Source organism: Hylobates moloch, unplaced genomic scaffold (assembly GCF_009828535.3).
Source record: "Hylobates moloch isolate HMO894 unplaced genomic scaffold, HMol_V3 SCAFFOLD_48, whole genome shotgun sequence".
Taxonomy (NCBI): Eukaryota; Metazoa; Chordata; class Mammalia; order Primates; family Hylobatidae; genus Hylobates; species Hylobates moloch.
This window is the reverse complement of record NW_026652323.1, coordinates 395,215-417,649: the sequence shown is the minus strand read 5'-3', so window position 1 is coordinate 417,649 and position 22,435 is coordinate 395,215. Positions and strand designations below refer to the sequence as shown.

Here is a 22,435-nt window from a genome sequence, read left to right as displayed (position 1 = left end):
GTAACATTTCATTGTTTACAGTGAGATCTTGAATCAAATTGTTTCACTTCTCAGGAAGTATAGTGCTGCCTATCAGAGCTGTATCCCTTCCTGCCCACTGCTGGAACAGACCCTTGACTCTTTTTTTTTTTTTTGGGGGGACAGTTTCGCTCTGTCGCCCAGGCTGGAGTGCAGTGGCGTGATCTCAGCTCACTGCAACCTCTGCCTCCCGGGTTCACGCCATTCTCCTGCCTCAGCCTCCCAAGTACCTGGGACTACAGGCCCCCACCACTGTGCCGTCCACCACGCCCAGCTAACTTAGACCCTTGACTCTTAACTACTGATTGCTTTCCCAAAAGTCACAGAATGAAACAATTCGTACCCAACATGAATTTGAATACAGCCAGTGCTTTCTGCATGGCCTAAATTAGGACACGCTCTGCCTGGGATTTAGCCAGCATTTCTCCTTGTGTTGAAGTTGAATAAAACACCATAGGCCTGAGTGAGTGTGGTAAATGCAGTACTAAATCAAAAACAAAAATGTGATTAGTTATGCAACATTTGCCACTGTTTCACTTATATCTTTATTTCTGGAGATTAGAGGACTGGGTGTTCATATTTCCTTTTTTTAAAAAAAAGTGCTATAAAAGTTAACTTATGGTAGAGGTTTTATAATTACCAATGCTTGTTGATTAGTTGAACAGTTTCTTCGAATCTATCAAACATACTATTTGGTGTCCCCATTTACCAAAATACGATGCAAAAGAAACATCTCTAAATAGTTTTTTTTTCTTTGTTATGTTTTCAAATTTTCTGCATAAAAAATGACTAACTCCCCCAGTATCTTTTTTACTAGGCACAATGGGCTGTCCCCAAACCCAGAGTATATATGTTATCCTTCTGCATGGAATTCATATGAATTCCCTGCATGGGAAAAGTCTCATAATCTTTCAAGCAAGCCACAAACTCCCAAAGACAGACTCACGTTTTGGGGTGGAAGGTACTAAGTACATTTATTCAGATTAATTGCCCTGACAGTCCAAACATGTAGAATCTGAAATAAAGAACGTTGTTAAAGACAGGCTATCTTAGTAGTTTCTTGTCCATAGACTCCAAATTAATGGCAAACACAAGGTTACTCAGAAAGATACAGAAGAGTAATAATAAATGGATAAGGAGACTTTCTAATCCAACATTAGCTGACTCAAATTATGGGCCATTGACTCATTGGTTTTTTTGTTTTGTTTTGTTTTGTTTTTTTTGAGACAGAGCCTTGCTCTGTTGCCCAGGCTGGAGTGTAGTGGGGCAATCTCGACTCACTGCAACCTCTGCCCCCCAAGTCCAAGCAATTCTCCTATCTCAGGCTCCCAAGTAGCGGGACCACAGGCACAAGCCAACATGCCGGGCTGATTTTTGTATTTTTAGTAGAAACAGTGTTTCACCATGTTGGCCAGGCTGTTCTGGAACTCCTGGCCTCAGGTGATCCGCCCACCTCGGCCTCCCAAAGAGCTGAGATTATAGGCATTAGCCACCACGCCTGGCCTAAAATTCTTAACTAAAGTGTGTTTCCTGAAAGTAAAATTATTTTCACATAGTTTAATAGATACCATTAGACTTTGGACTTTGAATTAAAAAGATTAGGTTTTAAATTCCAGTAAGGTCACAAATGATCAAAACATTCTGGGAAGGTTTTCCTGAGCTTATTTTCCTAATTTAGTGTCTACACTATCACCTGGCACAGAATGTGTTTAATACTTTTTACATCCTTCTCTTTGTGTTACCTATTTACTACCTTAAATTCCTGCTATCGTGTGACATTTTCTGAGGAAATTCCCTTAAGAAGCTTACAAATAGATGTATGAAGTAATACTTAAATTCACAAAATAACCAAGCTTGATTTACAAGCATAATTGTAATTAATATATAATATTTAATAAGTTATATTTTAAAAAATAATAATACCTAAATCAAAATGATGATAAGCTCTGGATAAGAATCTGGAGACCATTCAGAGGGGAGGTTAATTTAAGCAAAATTTTGTGGTGAGTGTGGGCTTTGGTTCTTTGCAGTCCATATGATAGAGGAAGTTTACAGGACTGATTGCATAAATCATATAGCAATGAGTGAGAAAATTATGAGAAAGTGAATAAACTCCATCTGGCAGAAGATACTGGGAATTATAGAGAAAAGGGTGCATAAGGCTGGCAGTGATAGTTGGAAGAGAATCTGGAGTATGAAGGTGAATAGTATAATTATGAATAGAAGTTCCAAAGGCTTTACACTAATTGGAGTGTTTGCCAGTCCGGGATCCCTTCTCTGGGAGGACTGGCCCCATCCATCCACCCATCATTGGTGTGAAACCATGGAAATTGCATCTATAAGATATGGCTTTGAACACCATTCCCCAATTTCCTTCTTCCCCTTTTGGTAAAATACGGGAAATGAAAACCTCACCTAAAATGGGCAGGCATAAGTTGGATGTCAGATCTCAACAATTCTAGAAAAGAAAAAAGGAAGTTATGAATATTCTAAATGGTTAGGCAACAAAACTAAGTTTAGTTTGTTAGGCAACTAAACTGAGACTATGCAAAGTGCGTGCTTAAAGTTATACTTTGAGCCATATGCACTTGAAAAAAGGATGAATATTCTTGGGAGGGAAGGCAAACTGGAGAAAGAAAGAGAAAACACACAAGAAGATAATTTTTTTTAAAAAAAAGAAAAGATACTATGAAGCATACACAGAAAAGATAAAAAATCACGGTTTTCTGGAAAAACAGGAAAATAGATTGTTTCTGCCATATGTCTGATCCCTGATCCAAGTTTTTTCTAAATATTTCTCCTGACTTCTTCCGTTGGTTACTTTATCAAACCTTTGCATTGTTATACTGTATTTTTTTTCCTTTTTATTTTACTTGAAATAAGATTTTGTTATCTGAAACCAAAAGAGTTTGGACTGAGGTACAAGTAACAGGAGTATGTAGACTGGATAAAAATAAGGTTGGCCAAGGAAAAGTAAAACCAATTGGAAAACATTTGAGAGGGAAGAAATGAGGGAGTCAGGAAGATACCCGAACTAGAAAGTAAGGGATCAATTCAAAAAATACTATAAGGAATGCTCAGCAATAATGAGTGATTATATGTGAAACTTCATAAAGACAAGTTGAAATTCACAAATGTGATTAAACAAGGTCATATTCAGTCTATACTATGTACAATACCATAATATTGAATAATTAGATTAACCAATATAGGGAAGCCAGGATATTGTCCAAGTGATTTGATTTTGCAGGAATAATAACGAATTTATTGGTGTTTTTATTAAATGTAAACTCAGTGAAGGTGGGGTTATGTTTGTTTTATTCATCACTATATAGTGGTGTTGTAAGACTTACTCCTTAGTTCAGCTAAAAGCTGAGTTCTTGTCACACAACCGTGAAAGATTAGGCTCGCAGACAGTTTGAAGGGTGAGAAGGGCAGAGTTTATTCGGTGAAAAGGAAACAAAAGGAAACAGGGACTCTCAGCAAAGAAATAGTCCTGCTAATATGCTTCCCGCCTCGCAGATTGAATCTCAGTTTACCACCCCAGATCAGGAGAGGCCAGGCTCCTCCCCACTGCAAACAGCATGAACTTCCCAAGGCTCCACCCCAGTGTACACTCCTCCAAGTGTGCAGGCTGGTCAGAGGTTCTTTCGGGACCTCTTTATACTTGGCTGTCTCACTGGTGCTTAGAAAGATGCATGATGGTTTATATTTGCTCAGCAAATATTTTTAAATAATTTAAAATGTGGGTATTTTTGTATGATAGCAGAACATTCGCAATGACATGATGAGCAGGAAAAAAATAAATTATTTCATCCTCATTACTATATGAGCATTATGTTGGTGCTAGAAAAAATAAAATCAATGAAACATGGTAAACCCTGATAGAGGACTTTCCAGTCCTGGAAAAAAAAAAAAAAGGCAAAGCTGAATGTACAGATACAAGGTTTATTGGCTCTTAAAACTTGAGAGTGAGGCTGAGGCAGGAGAATGGCGTGAATCCGGGAGGCAGAGCTTGCAGTGAGCCAAGATGGCACCGCTGCACTCCAGCCTGGGAGACAGAGCCAGATTCCATCTCCAAAAAAAAAAAAAAAAAAAAAAAACCTTGAGAGTGGGAGGCTTTGGCAGAGTAACAGTTCAGCTTCATGGGAATTTTTGCTTTTAACACATACTCTGTTTCCTTGCTCCACATCATCTAAACAGGCATCAGCTGCACTTGTACTTCGTAGTTTGATATCTAATGCATAAGTCTGATATGAGCACCTTTTCCCATTTGTAGGATTCAGGCTCAGTACTTATTCCTCATCAAGGTGCATCATCTCCATCTGTACAGCTGGCAACATTAAGTATCTCTGGTAATTTCCAGGAGCTCCTCTCAGAGGTGTAGCTCACCTTGCAAAAGATCTAAAACATAAACAAGAAGACACTGAGAAAAAAGGATGGTGGATCCAGTTCCAGTGAGGAGGCCATCTGTCATGGAAAATGATAGTCATAATTGAGGGGAGCCCATGTCATCACTGAGAGAATCACATTAAACAGCAAGAATAAAGGGAAAAGGACAAAATGAAAGAGGAGAATGAGCTGAGAGGATTCTAGTCATGATGGCATCACAGTTAGAGAAGACCGGGTTAAAAAGGTCAATTCAGATAAAAAATATTCAATGGTGAAGTCATACTTGCACTCAACATGAATGCAGTGCTGTTTGTTGTGTAGATACAGCATAATGGAGCTCTGTATGGTGAAACATATGACATCATCCATAAAAATTGACCAGGTTTCATGTATTCAATAATTATTCATCAAATGCATAATATGTGCAAGACATTTTTCTGAGAGCTGTGGAGAATTAATTATCAATCTAACAAAACTCTGCCTTTGAAGTAGAAATTACCAAAGTTTATAAAAAAGACACACTCACATTAGTTTGAAATTTCCAGAATAAATTTCTTTTGTACTCTGGGAAGATCTTACTTAAAGCAAATTCATCTCTAAAGAATGGAGAAGCTTCTATTCTACCATTGCCAAGGAAAATTCCAGTTAGTATGAATGAGGGCCCCAATCTCATATCCGTGCACAAGAAAGAGAAAGGAAACAATGGGGAGGAGGTCAGAAAACAGTGGGGTGGAAATTAAAATCCTCATTTAAAAAACCTAAGAAAAACATGAGGGAAGCAATTACTCTGCATGTTTCCCAGCTGATTCACAGGAGTTCCATGATTATAGTTGGCCAGAGGAGGCGAAGGCATGGACTCTGTCGTGCCTCTTCCTGGAATTAGATGGTATGGATGAGCAGTTCTCCCCTCGATGGAGTCCACATCATTTCCCCTGCTGTGCCTCTCGCTGGAAATGTCCCCCAGCTAACACAGGGCTTGCTCTGCTGTGGCTGCAAAGCTGAGCTGCTGGCAGGGGGCAGATTGCTTTCCACAGAGGAGACCAGATATGGTTTCTTTGCTGCTATGGTAGCTACACAGGCGGCAACTCCTTTGGAAGAGACTCCACCCTAAACCCTTTAAGGCTGGGCAAAAGATTAATACTGCAGCTTAAAGTCAAAGAAATTCCAAGCTCCTTGCTCCAGAGCAGATTAAGTCAGTAGGAGATCCAAATAATGAGAGCCCTGAGGAACTATTCTGAAAATCAGAGGAAACTGGAAGAAAAACTTAAAATAACATCTCTTTTAAAGGAAAAGAAAAACAACAGGGAGGTTTAATAAATTTATATGGCCTCTCACTGGATTGTAAACATTTGAGATGATAAGCAAACAGAAGAGGGAATGGTGCAAAAGAGGAAAAAAAATAGATGGTTCTTACAACTCTGCAGCATCTGCCAACCCAAATTACAGTGCAGACCAGACTGGTGAATTTCTCTGGGGACTTCCCAGAGTGTGAAAGAAGGGAAATGGGGAAAGAATAAGACCTGAGTTTCAAGGGAAAGAAAGAAAAAAATTAAATCTCTAAAAGTTTGCTTTTCTAGTCCCTGAATTACCATCAGCAAATGCTGCGAAGGTGGATTTAAGGGAAGTATACATGCTAGAGATGCCGTTGAAGAAGGGACGAAGCAGGCTTGACTATCTGAAGCTGAGGAGTTCTGAAGATCCTTATCCAACCTCAAACTTGCTGGTGCTCATGTCTCTGTGGTTCTGAAGTAGAACTAGCCTTCGATCTCAGTGTCATCCCTTTATTCATTTAGGCCTGGAGAGAGGACAGAGGAAGAACCTTGCCTCTGTAATTTGGACTTCCACTATTCTGTCACAATTGCTGCCTTGTTGTTTTGTGGGGTTTTTTTTTTTTAATCATTTTTTTTTCTGGCAGTTGCACAAGAATGTCCAGGAACCTTATGGCAGAATGAGTTTTCATTTCTGTGTTCTCCTTTATTCCAAGTTCAAAATGCGGCTCGTGAAACCTAATCATAGATCTTAAAAACCCTCCTTGTCTCTCTCATTTCTCCCTCTCGCTACTGCCTAGGCATTTGGCTCAAGGAAACCTTGGCTAACAGTCAACTGAAAGTTGACTCTCAGACAGAAGGGCTGGGAAATATCAAAGACCTGCAAGTGTTAGTTTGATTCACTTCAAGGTCATCACATCAACCAACATTTTGTCAGCATCTGCAATTTCTAGATGTTTTGTAAAGTGTTGTGGGAATACAAAGATGATTGAAACACAGACATTTGCTCAACCAGGGGTAGTGGAAAGAGCAAAGACTGAAATCAGAGGAGAGTTGACCTGACTCTGCTGCTGTAATTATGACTGTTTTCCCTCTAAATTCCCTTTTCTTAGAATACGGCCCCACTAGCAGTCCAGGGCAGCATGAGGGGCTCATATGAACAGACTTTTATTCTGTGATACTGCCATATTCACTGATCCAACAACACAGGTTCTCAGCTCAAGGATGAGGTTGGGCAAGGGTGACCATATTCCATCTCTATACTATAAATTTAGGCTTGGCTTGGTGACTAATGCCTTTAATCCATGCACTTTGGGAGGCTGAGGCAGGAAGACTGCTTGAGCCTAGGAGTTCAAGGCTGCAGTGAGCTATGATTGTGCCACTGCACTCCAACCTGGATGACAGAGAGAAAATCTATCTCAAAATAATAAATAAATAAATAAATTATAAGCTTAGAATGTTAGGCTTTAGAATGTTAGATTTAGCACCAGAATCTGCTATGCTGAAGCAAAGCTAATGGAAAGCTAAGATTGAGAAGAATAAAAAATAAAATTATTGTAGAGAAAGCCAGTGTACACAGAAATGAATACAGCAAATATGCAGAGAGAAGCAAAAATATGTGACAACTGAGAGGGAATAAAACAAAGGGTCAGAGGGGGCAGATGGCAGGGAGAGAACAGAGAAAAGTGACTAATGACTGACTAACATGAGACATTGTTGTATTTCTTGTAAAGTATCTTACGACATTTCTCATATTCTTCTAAAGACCCTTGTTTTTAACTTTAGCTTATATATTTTTTGTCCTTTGAAACCAAATTAACATTAATTATAACAGATGTTGACTCGTGTGGTCTAGAACAGATCATACTATCTCTGAGTTATAACTTGGTTAACTTTTAGGATAGTGACATATTGTTTCTTAATCCTAGAGTCAACAATGATACCTGAGACAATGCTGTGATGCTTGACATTTATCTGCTCAGTACATGGTCTCTGAATGGTAATCTCCAGCCAAGGCATTAGTGATGGAGAGTATGGAGGGATCTAATCATGAAGACAGTGAAGGCTCTGGGAACTCTGGGAAAGATAAAATGGCAGTGGCTATGGTGGAGAAGCAAGGTAGGGAAGAAGCTTGGTGTGGCACAGTTTGGCTGGGGTGAGGGACTAAAGGTGGAAAACAAAAGCAGAGTATGGCTGGTGATTTTATGACCATGCTTAGGGATTTGAATTTCAAGTTAGTTTTAGTTTTAATATCTTTAAGGCATATCCAGTTGATAAGGTATGTGTGGGGCTGGGGAGGTAGAAGGTAAGATTTATTAACACAAAGCCCCTCAATCTTTTATATTCATGTCAATCCAGTCCAAAATCCACAGTGTTTTACTCTCTACAATTTGCATTTTTAAAAGATTGGGATTTTTTTCAAATATAAATTGATATTATACCTTCCAATCTATTTTTAAATATTATCTTCATCAATTAAGATAAGTCTAGTGAATTCTCCTGCCCCATAATCCTTCTCCTCATTTAAGGACAAGAATATTTGGAATGTTAGCCTTGTAGACAATGTTTACCCTACTCACTGCCAAAAGCAAGATGATTCTGAGATTTGTTGGAGCACAGTATACTGTATATGTGTTATATACAGTGCCTGGCATGTAATAAGGTCTCAATAAATACCTATTGAAAAAATTAATCAGTAACATTCCTTTTTAGTTTCCCATGATGATTAATAAGTTTCATTTGTTCCATCATTCCAGGCATTCTGATTCTAAACAGAAGAATGAGGAAGAGGAGTAAGGGGAAGGGAACAAAAAGCAATTATTATGTTTTTTTTAAGAGAAAACTGGAGAACATTCCAATTATAGAAACACACTGCTATTTTTGTATAATCAATATGCCCCTACATTTTTAATCTCCACCTTCTTATGATCTGCAGCCCTGTCCATGACCTTTTAATATTGAGGATGCTAACCCTAATGAAAGAAATATTATCATTACTTCATTGAAGCTTAGGAGAGAAAAACAGGTGACAAATTAGAAGACAAGCTAAAAGCTTTACTCTAGTTATAACAATAATATATGATCATTTTAAATAAAGCAGAAAGTCCAGATATAAAGAGATACACATTTAAATCATTAATTAATAAACAGGGTAATCAAGGCAAGAATAAAGTATATTTTATATTGGCACTATGATGGTAACACAGTTTGTAAGAAGAAAAATAAATGTTTGCAGATAGTATGGAGGGACGCTACCTACGCCATTGATTTTGCCACCCTGGGATCCATTATGGTTTATTGTTGTTTTTAATTAAGTAGGGGTGCTGAGAGGATGTACATACCTTGCTCATGACTGTGGTTTAAATTAGTAAAGGTTTCAATTGGTCCTGTCACCATTGGCCTATTCCTTGGGGCTGCTCACTCACCATCCCCACCAACAATGAAACTGATTGGAAACTCTTGTCTTTCCTGGAGTCTCCTTTAATTTTTCTTTCTCAGGATAAACACATAAGCCAATTTCCGTTCAGTGTTTGAATCAGAAACACTGAGAAAATAAGTTGTGAAAATAAGTAAGATGACCAAAATAACATTTATGACAAACGTTTAAAATTCCCCAAGTTTATATGCTAGTGATCTGTGGCATTTCCAATAGATTCGACGCCTGAATACCTTACAATATAAAACAGAAGTCTGTGTAGGCTATTACTCTTCATTATTTTTTTTTCTAAAACTAGGTATAGCAGTCCCCTCCTTTGGATATTGTCTTAGTAAATATGAAAGAAAGGAAGGAGAGAAGTACAGAAAGACAATGCTAATATTCTTAGATCATTCTATTCAATTTAGTTCAATGTAAACTATACCAGAAATGACACATATGGTACTGATAAAAAATAAAATTTAGCAGCATATATTCCTTTGACCAACTGTAAATTACCTTCTAACTTGAATAATGTTCACTAGCACAAGTTGTACATTGTTGTAAATGACAATAGATCTAGCTTTGCTCTGAAATGCAGGGTAAATGGAAGGAAAAATACTAACAAAACGTGTCAAAAAAAAATTGGGGCTCAACGGACTCTTGAATTCCCATCCACGTGTGTAGACATTTACCTGCGTGGGTCTCAGAATGCATCAGGCAACTCTATCATCTTTTCAGTCAAGGCAAATCACTGATAAGACAAAAAGTCTTAGTGTTCCTCCTTCTTTTTACAAAGAAAACAAATAGAGAAACATATTCCAATTCATTTCTTATACCTTCTCTTTCCTAATAGATTTTGCTGGATACATTAAATAGATATCATGAGGTTTTGTTAGCTTACTTGGGATTGTTGATTAATTGAGACCAACTAACAGGAATTGATTATGCTTGGGTACTGGTATGGTAATGAGGATCACTCACTGAAAAACTTTAGGTATTTGTTTTCTCTTTGCATGCACAACTGGAATATCCCATTACAAAGAGAATTTTCATGCTGTCTCCACATAAGGATTTCTAATCAAGAGATACTTGGTATCAAATTTATATTATTTCTTCACTCTTGTCTTCTCTTTCCACTTCTTTCTTGTGCCTTTTCCTGTTACATGGGCTAATGATTATTTTCACTCTTCTTGCCTCATTTAAGAGACAGCACCTGTGGTATTTATTTACTCTGTCTCTCTCTATAAGATTCAAAATTAATTACTATACCTTTTGCAATTGTTTTCCCCTGCTGTTCAGACCACTTTGCCAATAGAGATAAGCATAAGAACAATGGAGAGCACAACATCTCTCAGAGCTCTGGGAAAAAAGATGATCTTAGATTGCTTAATGACTACCACACTTCTCTTTTCTTCTACAATGGAGTTTTTACCTCTTTAAAGGGTTTTTTTTTTCTTGTGTCTTTTTCCTCCTCCTTAGAAATACTCCCTACATATGGTGTGATAAGCTGCCAGCCAATTTAAATTAATTTTGCTAAATTGAGGAGAAGTTAATGTCCCTTTTTGAGACAGCAGAATTTCTCCTCCATATCCCCAAAAATAACTTAGAAGAATGATTAGCACTGCAGTAGGTTTCCGTGGTATGTGCCACTCTTAGACTGTCACAGATGTTTGCTACTAATAGGATTTTGTGTTCCATGCCAAAATTTTTGTGACTGTTATTTTTTTATTATAAAACTATGACTAACCTATTTGGCTTGCATTTTTAAGAAATTAATTTCCTCCTAAAGGAGAAACTTAGGGAAAATATTCTGGTAAATAAAATAATTCATTTCTTAAATGTCTCATTACATTGTTTTAAAAAATGATGCCACTATATTCAACTTGTAAATAAAATAACTCATTGTCAACAAAAAGAATAATTTAAGTTAGAAAGAGGTTTAAATATTGAAAGAAAAAGTATTGGCGCCATTATTAAATGTCTTCTAATGACTTCAAGAATTAGGTACTCTGACATTATATAGTAGGTAAAAAATAGAGTGAGAAAGTCACCAGGCGAAAACCTGGATTTGAAGATGCTAGAATATTTTGTAAAATAATCAGCACTAGTCTATGGAATTGCTTACAATTTTAGAGCTGCATACATTAAGGAATTAATATACACTTCAGGACAGTTGTTATTCTTCCAAATCCTTATTAACTTAGAATAGTTAGATCATCTTCCCTTGCTCAGTAAAAATGAAATAGTCTTTTTTTTCTCCCGTTTAATGCTATTGTAAAAATTTAAAGGGGAAAAAATGCCATTAGGAATAATCAATTCTAGCTTCTTTCTTTTGGAACTTATAATCAAAGACTGAACAAAAGTTTATTTTTGCCCTATAATAATAACGTTCACTTTTAGCACTTTATAGCTTACAAAGAAATTTTATGTGGATTATCTTCTTTATTTCTTAAACAGCTTTGGAAAGTTGGTGGTTACTGATACAATTTCACAAAATGAAAAATAAAGCACTACATGAGAAGATAGAGCTAGAGTGTTTGGCATGATACCTAGACAATTTAAATAATGCACATATACACACTACGAAAATTCACTCATACTGTTCAAGTCTGCTTAAATCTACTCAAGAAAGTAAGTTTTGTTTTTTTTTTTTTTTTTTTTTTTTGAGACAGTCTCACTCTGTCGCCCAGGCTGGAGTGCAGTGGCGCAATCTCGGCTCACTGCAAGCTCTGCCTCCCAGGTTCATGCCATTCTCCTGCCTCAGCCTCTCCAAGTAGCTGGGACTACAGGCGCCCTCCACCACGCCCGGCTAATTTTTTGTATTTTTTAGTAGAGACGGGGTTTCACCGTGGTCTTGATCTCCTGACCTCGTGATCCGCCCACCTCGGCCTCCCAAAGTGCTGGGATTACAAGCGTGAGCCACCGCGCCCGGCCGAAAGTAAGTTTTATGAAGTCATATGCTAATTTTTATGTGAAACAGATGCTGCTGACTTCAGGTGTTGGCCAAAACAGAGTAATTGATACTGAACTTGGTTTCCTACTAAAAACAGCTATAAAATTGAACAAAATATATAAAGCAACAGTATGCAGATACCTTGAAAAAGTAACACAGGTCTGTGACCCTTGAAAGAAGAAAGAAAAGTAAGGTGAGCCTATCAATCATATTAAAATTGCCTTGGCTTTTTCTTTGAACCCTTTTTCTAAAGTCAAGCAAGAAAGTGGACTAAAAGTGGAGGAGTGTTTTTTTTTTTTTTTTTTTTTTTTTTTAACTAAAAAGTAAACTTTAATGTCAAAAATGCAAACTTGGGGAAGACAGAAAACATCACACACAAAGCTGTCACTTCACACTTGGAAGGGTGCACAGCGGCTGGGCAGGCCGCCAACCGTCTGGGAAGTGAGGAGCGTCTCTGCCCGGCCGCCCAACTGACTGGGAAGCGAGGAGCGCCTATGCCTGGCCACCGCCCTGTCTGAGAACTGGAGGAGATTTTGTGAGCTAAGGTGGCTGAAGCAAGAGTTCCAGGCTACTGAGGCAAAGCAGCTAGAATTTGTGACACAGCATCCGAAAAGTTGGAATCTGTGTAAGAAGGCAACTCCACAAATATGTATGGGCATTCACATAGTGAGATTATAAAAGACCTAGCAGATAACACCTGCCAAAGAACTGACAGCTGAATAGTATTATCACTGACTTAGTAGTAATATGATATGTTAACATTTCATCTCAGTCAAGGTGTGGAGACCTCATTGAACACATCACAAACTCAGTTAAGTCAGCAGAAAGTTCACAGCTGAGGAATAAAAACAATGCAGTAGAGGAGGAGCATGTCTTAGAACTCTGTTCACAAATAAAAGAGACTTAAATTGAAAATTAAACCAATTTTGATAGAAACAAAATAATGTTAATAATTTAATAACATCACAATCAACACCCTATATATCTTTTATCTGCAACATCCAGAAAACAACTATACATAATTAGACATTTAAATAGACAGGAAATGAAAAATAGTTCGAATTCAGAGAGTAGATTTGTACATAGATCTTTAATACTGCAATTTTAAATGTATTCGATAACTTCAAAACACAGTTAAAATGAAACCATATATGAGAATATCAGCAACAGAAATTTGATAATTGAATTAAAACACCAAAGACACTAAAAGAAAACTGCAGGCCAATAACTCTCATGAACATAAATGCAAAAATCCTCAATAAAACATTAGAAAATTAACCCAACAATGTATATAAAACAGTATATACCACTACCAAGTGAGATTTATCACAAATATGCAAGACTGACCAACATTTAAAAATCCACTAATGCAATTCATCACATCAATGGCCTGAAAAAGAAAAATTACACAATCTTATCAATACACGCAGAAAAAGCATTTGACAAAATTGAACACCCATTCATGATAAAATATCTCAGTAAACTAGGAATAGAGGGGATCATCTTCAATGTGATAAAGAATATTTACAAAAATCCTATGGCTAACATAAAAAGTAATGGTGATAAATGTGAAGCTTTCTCACTAAGATTAGTAATAAGGCAAAGGTGTCTCATATTTCTTTTCAACATCACACAACAAGCCCCAGCTGATGCAATAAGACAAAAATAAAATAAAATATATACAGATGGAAAGGAAGAAATACAGTGGTCTTTGTTCACAGTTGGCACAATTGTCTATGCAGAAAATCTTTTAAAAATTTAAGAAAAATCTTCTGTAGCTAATAAGCAGGTATAGCATAGTTACAGAATTGAAGATTAATAAAAGAAAGTAAATTGCTTTCCTATATATTAGCAATAAAAAAGTATAATTTTATTAAAAACAAAATTCCATTTACATTAGCACCCCCTAAAATTAAATCCTTAGATACAGTCTTAAAAAATACAAGATCTACATAAGGAAACTATAAAAATCTGATTGAAGATATAAAAGAATAACCAAATAAATGGAGAAGTACTCCAGGTTCATGGAAAGACAATCCTAATACTGTCAAGATGTCAGTTCTTCCTCATTTTATCTATAGATTCAATGCAATCTCAATTAAAATCCCAGCAAGTTATTTTGTGGATATTTGCAAACCGAATCCAAAGTTTATGTGGAGAAATAAAAGACTCAGAATAGCCATCACAATACTGAAAGACAAGAACAAAACGGAGGAATAACACTACTGGACTACAAGACTTACTATAAAGCTACAGTAAACAAGACAATGTCGTATTGGTGAAAGATTAGACAAACAGACCAAAAGAACAGAACAGAGAGTTCAGAAATAGACTCACATGAATATAATCAACTAACCTGTGATAAAGGTGCAAAGACAGTATTGTCAATGAATAGTGCCAGAACAACCCGGCATCTACATGCAAAAAGAATGAATGAAGGCATAGATATTACATCTTTTAGAAAAATTAACTCAAAATGAACCACAGATCTAAATGTAAAATGTAAAACTATAAAACCACTGGAAGATAACATAGAAGAAAACTTAGATAACCTTAAATATGGTGATGACTTTTAGGTACATCTCAAAGGCATAACCCACGAAAAAATTAATTGTTAAACAGAATTTCATAAAAGTTAAAAACTTCAGCTCTGCAAAACATATTAAGAGAATGAGAAGACAAGCCATAGGCAGGAAAAACATATTTGCTAAAGATACATCTGATAAAAATCTGTCATCTAAAATGGACAGGTAACTCTTGAAGCTCAACAATAAGAAAATACATAATTCAATCTAAAAATGGTCCAAAGACTTTGACAGCTCACTAAAAAATGCTACATAGGTAGGAAATATGCGTATGAAAAGATCCTCCACTGATACAGCATCAGGTAATTGCAAGTTAAAACAATGAGTTACTGCTGTCTACCTATTAGAATGGCCAAAACACGGGACCCTGGACTGACCACACAAGGTGTCAGTGAAGATGTGGACCAGTAGGAACTCTCATTTATTGCTGATGAGAATGCAAAATGCCATGACCACTTAGAAGGTATTTTGGTGTCTTGCAAAACTAAACATACTCTTACTATATGATCCAGCAATCACGTTCCTTTATATTTACCTAAAGGAATTGAAAATTTATGTCCACACAAGAACCTGCACATGGATGTTCATACCAGTTTTATTTATTCAATTACAAAATCTTAGAAGCAACTAAAATGCTTTTCAATATGTGAATAGATGCAATGTGGTACATCCAGATAATGGAATATTATTCAACACTAAAAACAAATGAGCAGAGAAGAGGTCAGCAAGATGGCAGAATAGGAAGCTCCCCACTTGACCTCCTCCCAGAGATGCACAAGTAAAGAGCTGTACACAGGTCCATTTCCTCTAAGAAAAACTCAGGAGCTAGTTCAGCGACTCCTACACACTGCAACTAAAAAAGTATTCACATCAAAATGGGTAGAAAAAGCTGAGACATGCTTATGCCACAGAACCTACCCTGGTCATGGCACCTTAAAATTGGAGGGAACCCCAAACTCCAAGCTTCTCCCTGAGGAGAGAAGGGTTTAGACCACACATACAGCACCCTGACTTTTACAGCTCTCACTTAAGAGAAAGACTCCTAAATCACCCTAGGAGTGAATGTGGCTCAGCATCCATGAGTTTTTTCTGGAACAAGGAGAACAAAGTGGTTGCCTTAAACAGGTATGTAAGCACTCTCTACTAAATTCCTCCAGGCTCAGTGTAGAACAAGCAGGCAACAACACCCACATCCTAGTTTCTCCCTGGAAGGAATCTGACTGTACAATTCCTCAGCTGATGTCTCAGAATATGCCTTCTTACTAGCTGGCATCTGAGAATTGACATGACAGGTAATTAGTAAGAACTCTCCTACTCCCCACTGCCTGGAGCCTGAACATGCATGAGGCACTTCCTGGACCTTCTCCCCACTGCTCACAGTAGTGATAAAACGAAATCTCCAGCCTCTTCCTTGAAAGAGTTTGTCCACACATTGAGCACGCCAACTTTTATAGTTGCCACCAAATGGACTGGTTCTTAAATCAGCTACTTTTGAGAACCATCTAGGTTCAGAAATTACAAGTACCCCATGACCAAATAAAAGAAAGAGGTGGTTTCAAACAGGCATGATTTTCCCTAGCCCAGTGCAGAGTGAGCAGGTCAAAATGCCCATTTTCCAGTATCTCCCAAGAAGGAGTATGACTGCATATGTGATGGTTAATATTAAGTGTCAACTAGATTGGGTTGAAGGATGGAAAGTATTGTTTCTGGCTGTATCTGCATGTTTCTTGAGTGCTGCCAGAAGAGATTAACATTTGAGTAAGTGAAATTGGAGAAGAAGACCCACCCTCAGGAAGACCCACCCACAACGTGGATGGGCACCATCCAATTGGCTACCAGCATGGCTAGAAAAAGCAGGCAGAGTAAGGTAGAAGAAGCTGACTTGCTGCATCTTCCAGCCTTCATCTTTATCCCATGCTGGATGCTTCCTGCCTTTGAACATCAGACTCCAAGTTCTTCAGCTTTTGGACTCTTGGACACAATCAAACTCTTTTTATTTGAGACAACATAGATGAACCTGGAGGGAATTATGTTAAGTAAAATAAGCCATGATCAGAAAGGCAAGTACTGCATAATCTCACTTACATAGAGAGAGTAAAAAATTTGAACTTAACGGAAGTACAAAGGAGAACGGTGGTTATCAAAGCTGGGATAGGGAGATACAGAGTGGGGAGATGTTGGTAAAAAACAGAAAAACTTATTTAGATAAGAGGAGTAAATTCAATCTATTGTACAACATAATACCTAGAGCTAATAACAATGCATTGTATTCTTGAAACTTGCTAAAAGAACAGCTTTTAAGTATTCTCACCTCAAAAGTAAGTGTGTGGGATAATGTATGTATTAATCAGCTCAATTCAGCCATTTCTCATGAAGAACTGGAATGTTCATGAATATCAAATAGAATGGGAGTTAACTGAGTTAACTGAACCAATAGAAAACAGAAGTAATTTTTTTAATTTTGTTTAAAATGCTGCTGATCCTTTATTTTTCAGAGTCAAGGACACTTTTGAGCTATATACAGCTTTTAGCAATTGAGTAAAGTAAACTCCTGTGAACAAAATTTGGAGCATATTTGATTCTACCTGTTTTCTCCAAAATTGGAAACTGTGAGAATTCTTAATTTATGGCAATATAGTTATTTGCATAAGAGCAATAAGAATCTGTTTTCTTTTGTAACAGGATACAATTGGAGAAATTGATTATTTTACCAAGGCTTTGACTGGAATGGTGTGCTTTCCTTTAAGGAATCAGACTTGACTTGTAAAGCCAGTAAAAGCTCCATGAAGAATTGGCCTCATACCTTGTCTGCAACAGTCCCTGTACAGGGTTTCTGACCTGGGGTGAGTAAAGAATGTCACTTTCTGATGGGTCCAGGAGCCCCAAGTTATCTTGGGACCCCAAAAGGAGAGGAATTTACTCAATTCATAGGTATTTGAGGGTACAAACGCATGGATGAGCTCGGCTTTAAAAAGTCTTATCTAAGATTCCATCTATGGAACAGAGTTCCATCAAAGCCAATTTAGAAAGAGCCTCTGTGAAAAATAATTATTCTTGCTGCACTTTATACAAATAATCAGGCCAAGTATAATAAAGGAAATAACTCTTACCATGATTAGTATTTAGTAAAAATGAGAAACTGGAGACAGAAATATTATTTTTCAAGAACCATAGTAAACTTGTTATTAAATTCTAGTCTCATCAGTTATTTTTAAGCTTGTTTCTACAAACTAGGCTAACCCTGCTTATTCCTGTGAACCAACCACTGATCTCTGACTGCTGCTCATGAGAAACAAGAAGGATATCACCTTTTGTCAAAACTTAAGAGTTATGAGTGGCCCTTACCATACTGATGCTTTCTGACTGAGCCTCTCTCTACCCTGAATGCAAGAGACCTCATAGTTAGGCTGGAATATCATCACCCCTATTCAGCATGAAGTTACAGAAGATGGATCTTTATCCCTCTGCAACCCTTAGAATTAAGGGTTCTCTTATAAAAGGGAGGGGGGAAATGTCAGAGGCATGTAACCAGAGCAACTCCATCTTAAATAGGAGCTGGGTAAAATGAGGCTGAAACTTACTGGGCTGCATTCTCAGATGGTTAAGGCATTCTAAGTCACCAGATGAGATAGGAGTTCAGCACAAAATACAGACCATAAAGACCTTGCTGATAAAACAGTTTGCAGTAAAGGAGCTGGCCAAAACCCACCAAAATGAAAATGGTGATGAGAGTGACCTCTGGTCCTCACTGCTACACTCCCACCAGCACCATGATAGTTTACAAATGCCATGGCAACACCAGGAAGTTACCCTCTATGTTCTAAAAATGGGAAGCACAAATAATCCACCCCTTGTTTAGCATATCATCAAGAAATAACCATAAAAATGGGCAACCAGCAGCACTCAGGGCTGCTCTGTCTATGGAGTAGCCGTTCTTTAATTCCTTTACTTTCTTAATAAACTCGCTTTCAATTTACATTGCAGACTCACCCTGAATTATTTCTTGCACGAGATCCAACAACCCTCTCTTGGGGTCTAGATGAGGGCCCCTTTCCTATAACATGAGTATTCACTTATTCAAAACTTATGGGGTTTATGGGTATTTACTTATTTAAATTTGAAATGGATACTCACAATATTGAAAACGCATTTAATTGTACATTTAAAATGTACGGATTGCACTGTGTATAAATTTTATCTCAAATTGAAAAAATCTTTAAAAACATTGAATTTACATACTTCACTTTTCACAGTGGTGTGTGCTAGCAATTCTGTAAGTAATTTCCAAGTATTGAGTACAGTATTCTAGACTTCAGTTTAAAAGATTGAGGCTAATGACAGCTCATTGGAAAAGGGGAATTAAAAAAAAACTTAAGTGAGGAAATTAAATTATAGCCTGTGGCATAGAAATATTTTTATAACATATTTGTAACTGATTCTAGCTTTGTTTGCTTAGCAGACCTAGAAACATTGAAACACAAAGAACAATGAGTGGTCCTAACATCCAAATTTTGTTTTCTAAACACCATTCTCTGTTAAAAGAAACCAAGGCTCCATTATAATTCCATCCTGGAATGTCTTGTTGCACCAAAATGTTTTTAAGTAAGTCTTAAAAATTTATATAAGGGATAGATAGGAAAATAAAGTTTTTATTCAGATATTTCAGGTATATATTCAGATTTCTTTTCATTTTTAAACTGGATTAATTGGTTTGTTATTATTTGAGTTACTTAAATATTCTGCTTATTAATTTCTTGTCACTTGAATAGTTGCAAATATTTTCTTCATTCTGTGGGGCATCTCTTCACTTTGTTGATTGCTCCCTTTAAAGTGCAGAAGCTTTTCAGCTGCGTGTAATCCTATTTGTCGACATGTGCTTTGGTCGCCTGTGCTTTTGAGTTCTTGCACAAGAAATCTTTGCCCAGATCAATATCCTGAAGCATTTCCTCAAAATTTTCTTCCAACAGTTTTATAGTTTCAGACTTACATGTAAGTTGTTATTCCATTTTGATTCAATTTTGGATGTGGTGAGGGATAGGGATCCTGTTTCTTTTTATGGATATCCAGTTTATCCCAGCACCATTTGTTGAAGAAACTATCCTTTTCCCAATGTATGTTCTTGGCTTCTTTGTCAAAGATGAGTTAACTCTAAATGTGGAGATTTATATCTGGGTTCTCTATTCTGTTTAACTCGTCTATGTATGTTATTTTTATGCCAGTATCATGCTGTTTGGTTACTATATCCTTGCAGTATAATTTGAAGTTGGGTAATGTGATGCCTCCAGCTTTGTTCTTTTTGTTTATGATGGCTATAGCTATTCAGTGTCTTTTTTAGAACCATATAAATTTTAGAATAATTTTTCCATTTCTGTGAAGATTTCCATTGGTATTTTGATAGGAATTGCTTTAAATCTGTAGATCACTTTGGGTGAAATATTGAACATACATTGTTTTAAAATGTCTGAACATTTTAACAATATTGATTCTTCCAAACCATCAACATGAGATATCTTTCCATTTTTAGTGTCCTCCTTTATTTCTTTGGTCAATGTTCTCTAGCTTTCATTGTAGAAATCTTTCACTTAATTGGTTAAGTTTATTCCTAGATATTTCATTTTATTTGTAGTTACTGAAAATAAGATTACTTTATTTCTTTTTCAGAGTGTATGCTGTTGGAATATATAAATACCACTGACTTTTTTATGCTGATTTTCTATCTTGAAACTTTACTGAATTGATTTATTAATTCTAATAGTTTTTTCATAGAGTCTTCAGTTTTTCTAAATATAAGATAATATTGTCTGAAAACAATGACAATTTGACTTCATATTCAATTCATATGTTCCTTGTATCTTTCTCTTCCATAATTGCTCTGGCTAGGACTTTCACTACTATGTGAAGTAACAGTATTGAAAGGCGGCTTATTCCAGATCTTGTCTTAATTCCGATCTTAGAGAATAGCCTGTTTTTCTCTCTTCAGTATAATATTAGCTGTGGGTTTGTATATGTGGCCTTTATCATATGGTCAACAGGTATATGAAAAACTGCTCAACATCACTAATCATCAGAAAAATGTAAATCAAAACAATGAACTATTATCTCACCCTAGTTAAGATAGCTTTTATACAAAAGAAAAAATAACAAATGCTGTCAAAGATGTAGGGAAAGGGGAACTCTCATAAGCTGCTGATACATACCTAAATTAGCACAGCCACTACAGAAAACAGTATGCAAGTTTCTTAAAAAACTAAATAGAACTACTGTAGGATCCAGCAATCCTACTCTTTGGTATATATCCAAAGAAAAGGAAATCTATACTGAAGAGATATATGCTCTCCCGTGTTCACTGCAGCACTATTCACAATACCCAAAATATGAAATCAACACAGGTGTCCATCAATGGATGAATGAAAACAGAAAATGTGGTACATATGCAGAGTGAAATATTATTTGGCCATAAAATATGGATGGAACTGGATGAAATAAATATTATTTGGCCATGAACTACAGATGGAACTGCAACAACACGGATGGAACTGGAGGACATTATGTTAAGTGAAATAAATCAGGCACAGAAAGGCAAATATCACATGTTCTTACAATTTTGTGAAAGTTACAAATTGATCTCATGGTGGTAGTTTAGAATGATGATAGAAGCTGGGAAGGATAGTGAGGATGAAAGGATAAAGTGGAATTTGTTTATCTCTAAAAACTACAGCTACATAGTAGAAATAAGATCTGGTGATCTGTAGCACAATAAGGTAGGTATAGTTAGCAATAATTTATTGTATATTTTAAAATATTTAGAGAAGTAGATTTAGAAATTTTCCAACACCAAAAATTATAAATGTTTGAGGTAATAGATATCCCAACTACCCCGATTTGATCACTACATAGTGTATGCTTCTATCAAATCATCACATTTATTCCATAAATATGCTCAACTATTATGTACACACACAGAAATTAATGATTAAAAATACTAATCCCAGCAAAATAAGCAAGAAAAGTTTAAGCTGATACTGTAATATCTCCTTGCAACAAAAAGTAATCAAAAGAATAAAACAGCCAGCTTGAAAAAACTCCAACTGGTAAACTCTAGGAAAATTTGAGTCTCAAAATAAATAATTATAGTAACAAATTTTAAGTAATTTAATAAAATAAGAATTCACAGAAGCCCATACTTATATAAATAAATGGATTGATAAATAATTGGAGAAGGGAAATTTCTTCTTACAGTGACATACCAATGATAGAGAATAGATGAAGAACTTAGGAAAGTATCAATGTGCGGTAAAATTACTTAGTAAAAGTTTAATAAGAAACAGGATATTTACAGTTTCAAATTATTGCCCCATAAATTAATTATTAATTACAAAGGAAAATGGCGACTTGACATTGAAGAAACCTGGTAGACACTATTTGAATCAAATGATCAAAACTGACATCACCAATTTTGTCAAACCAACATAAATTTTCTTACCCTCAGAAGGACATACAATCACTTTTGTTAGCATCCCTGACAATAACAAATTACTTAAATAAGATCATGAAAAAACATCAGATAAGATCAAATTGAGAGACATTTTACAAAATATCTGGCCTAAAGTCATCAAATAAATATGTCAAAGTGAAGAGAAACAAAGGCTAAAGAAATGTTTCAATTTACAGACTAAAGAGACATGATAAATTAATCCAAAGCATGAATCTGTATTAGATCCTGGCCCAGGAAAAACTAGTTCTTAAAAATATTATTGGGACAATTAAAAAAATCTGAATAAGGGCTATAAATTACATAGTA

General features: G+C 36.2%; 1 long non-coding RNA gene across 1 annotated transcript in view; it reads right to left on the bottom strand.

Moving 5' to 3' along the window:
- Positions 1 to 968: 968 nt before the first annotated feature.
- LOC131382550 (uncharacterized) overlaps positions 969 to 22,435 on the bottom strand; it is a 135,167-nt gene continuing 113,700 nt past the window's right edge. The window contains exons 4-5 of the long non-coding RNA XR_009212109.1: positions 2,434 to 2,476; positions 969 to 1,033 (exon numbers count right to left, since the gene is read on the bottom strand). This is a non-coding gene — a long non-coding RNA (uncharacterized LOC131382550). The remainder of the gene's footprint in view (positions 1,034 to 2,433; positions 2,477 to 22,435) is intronic.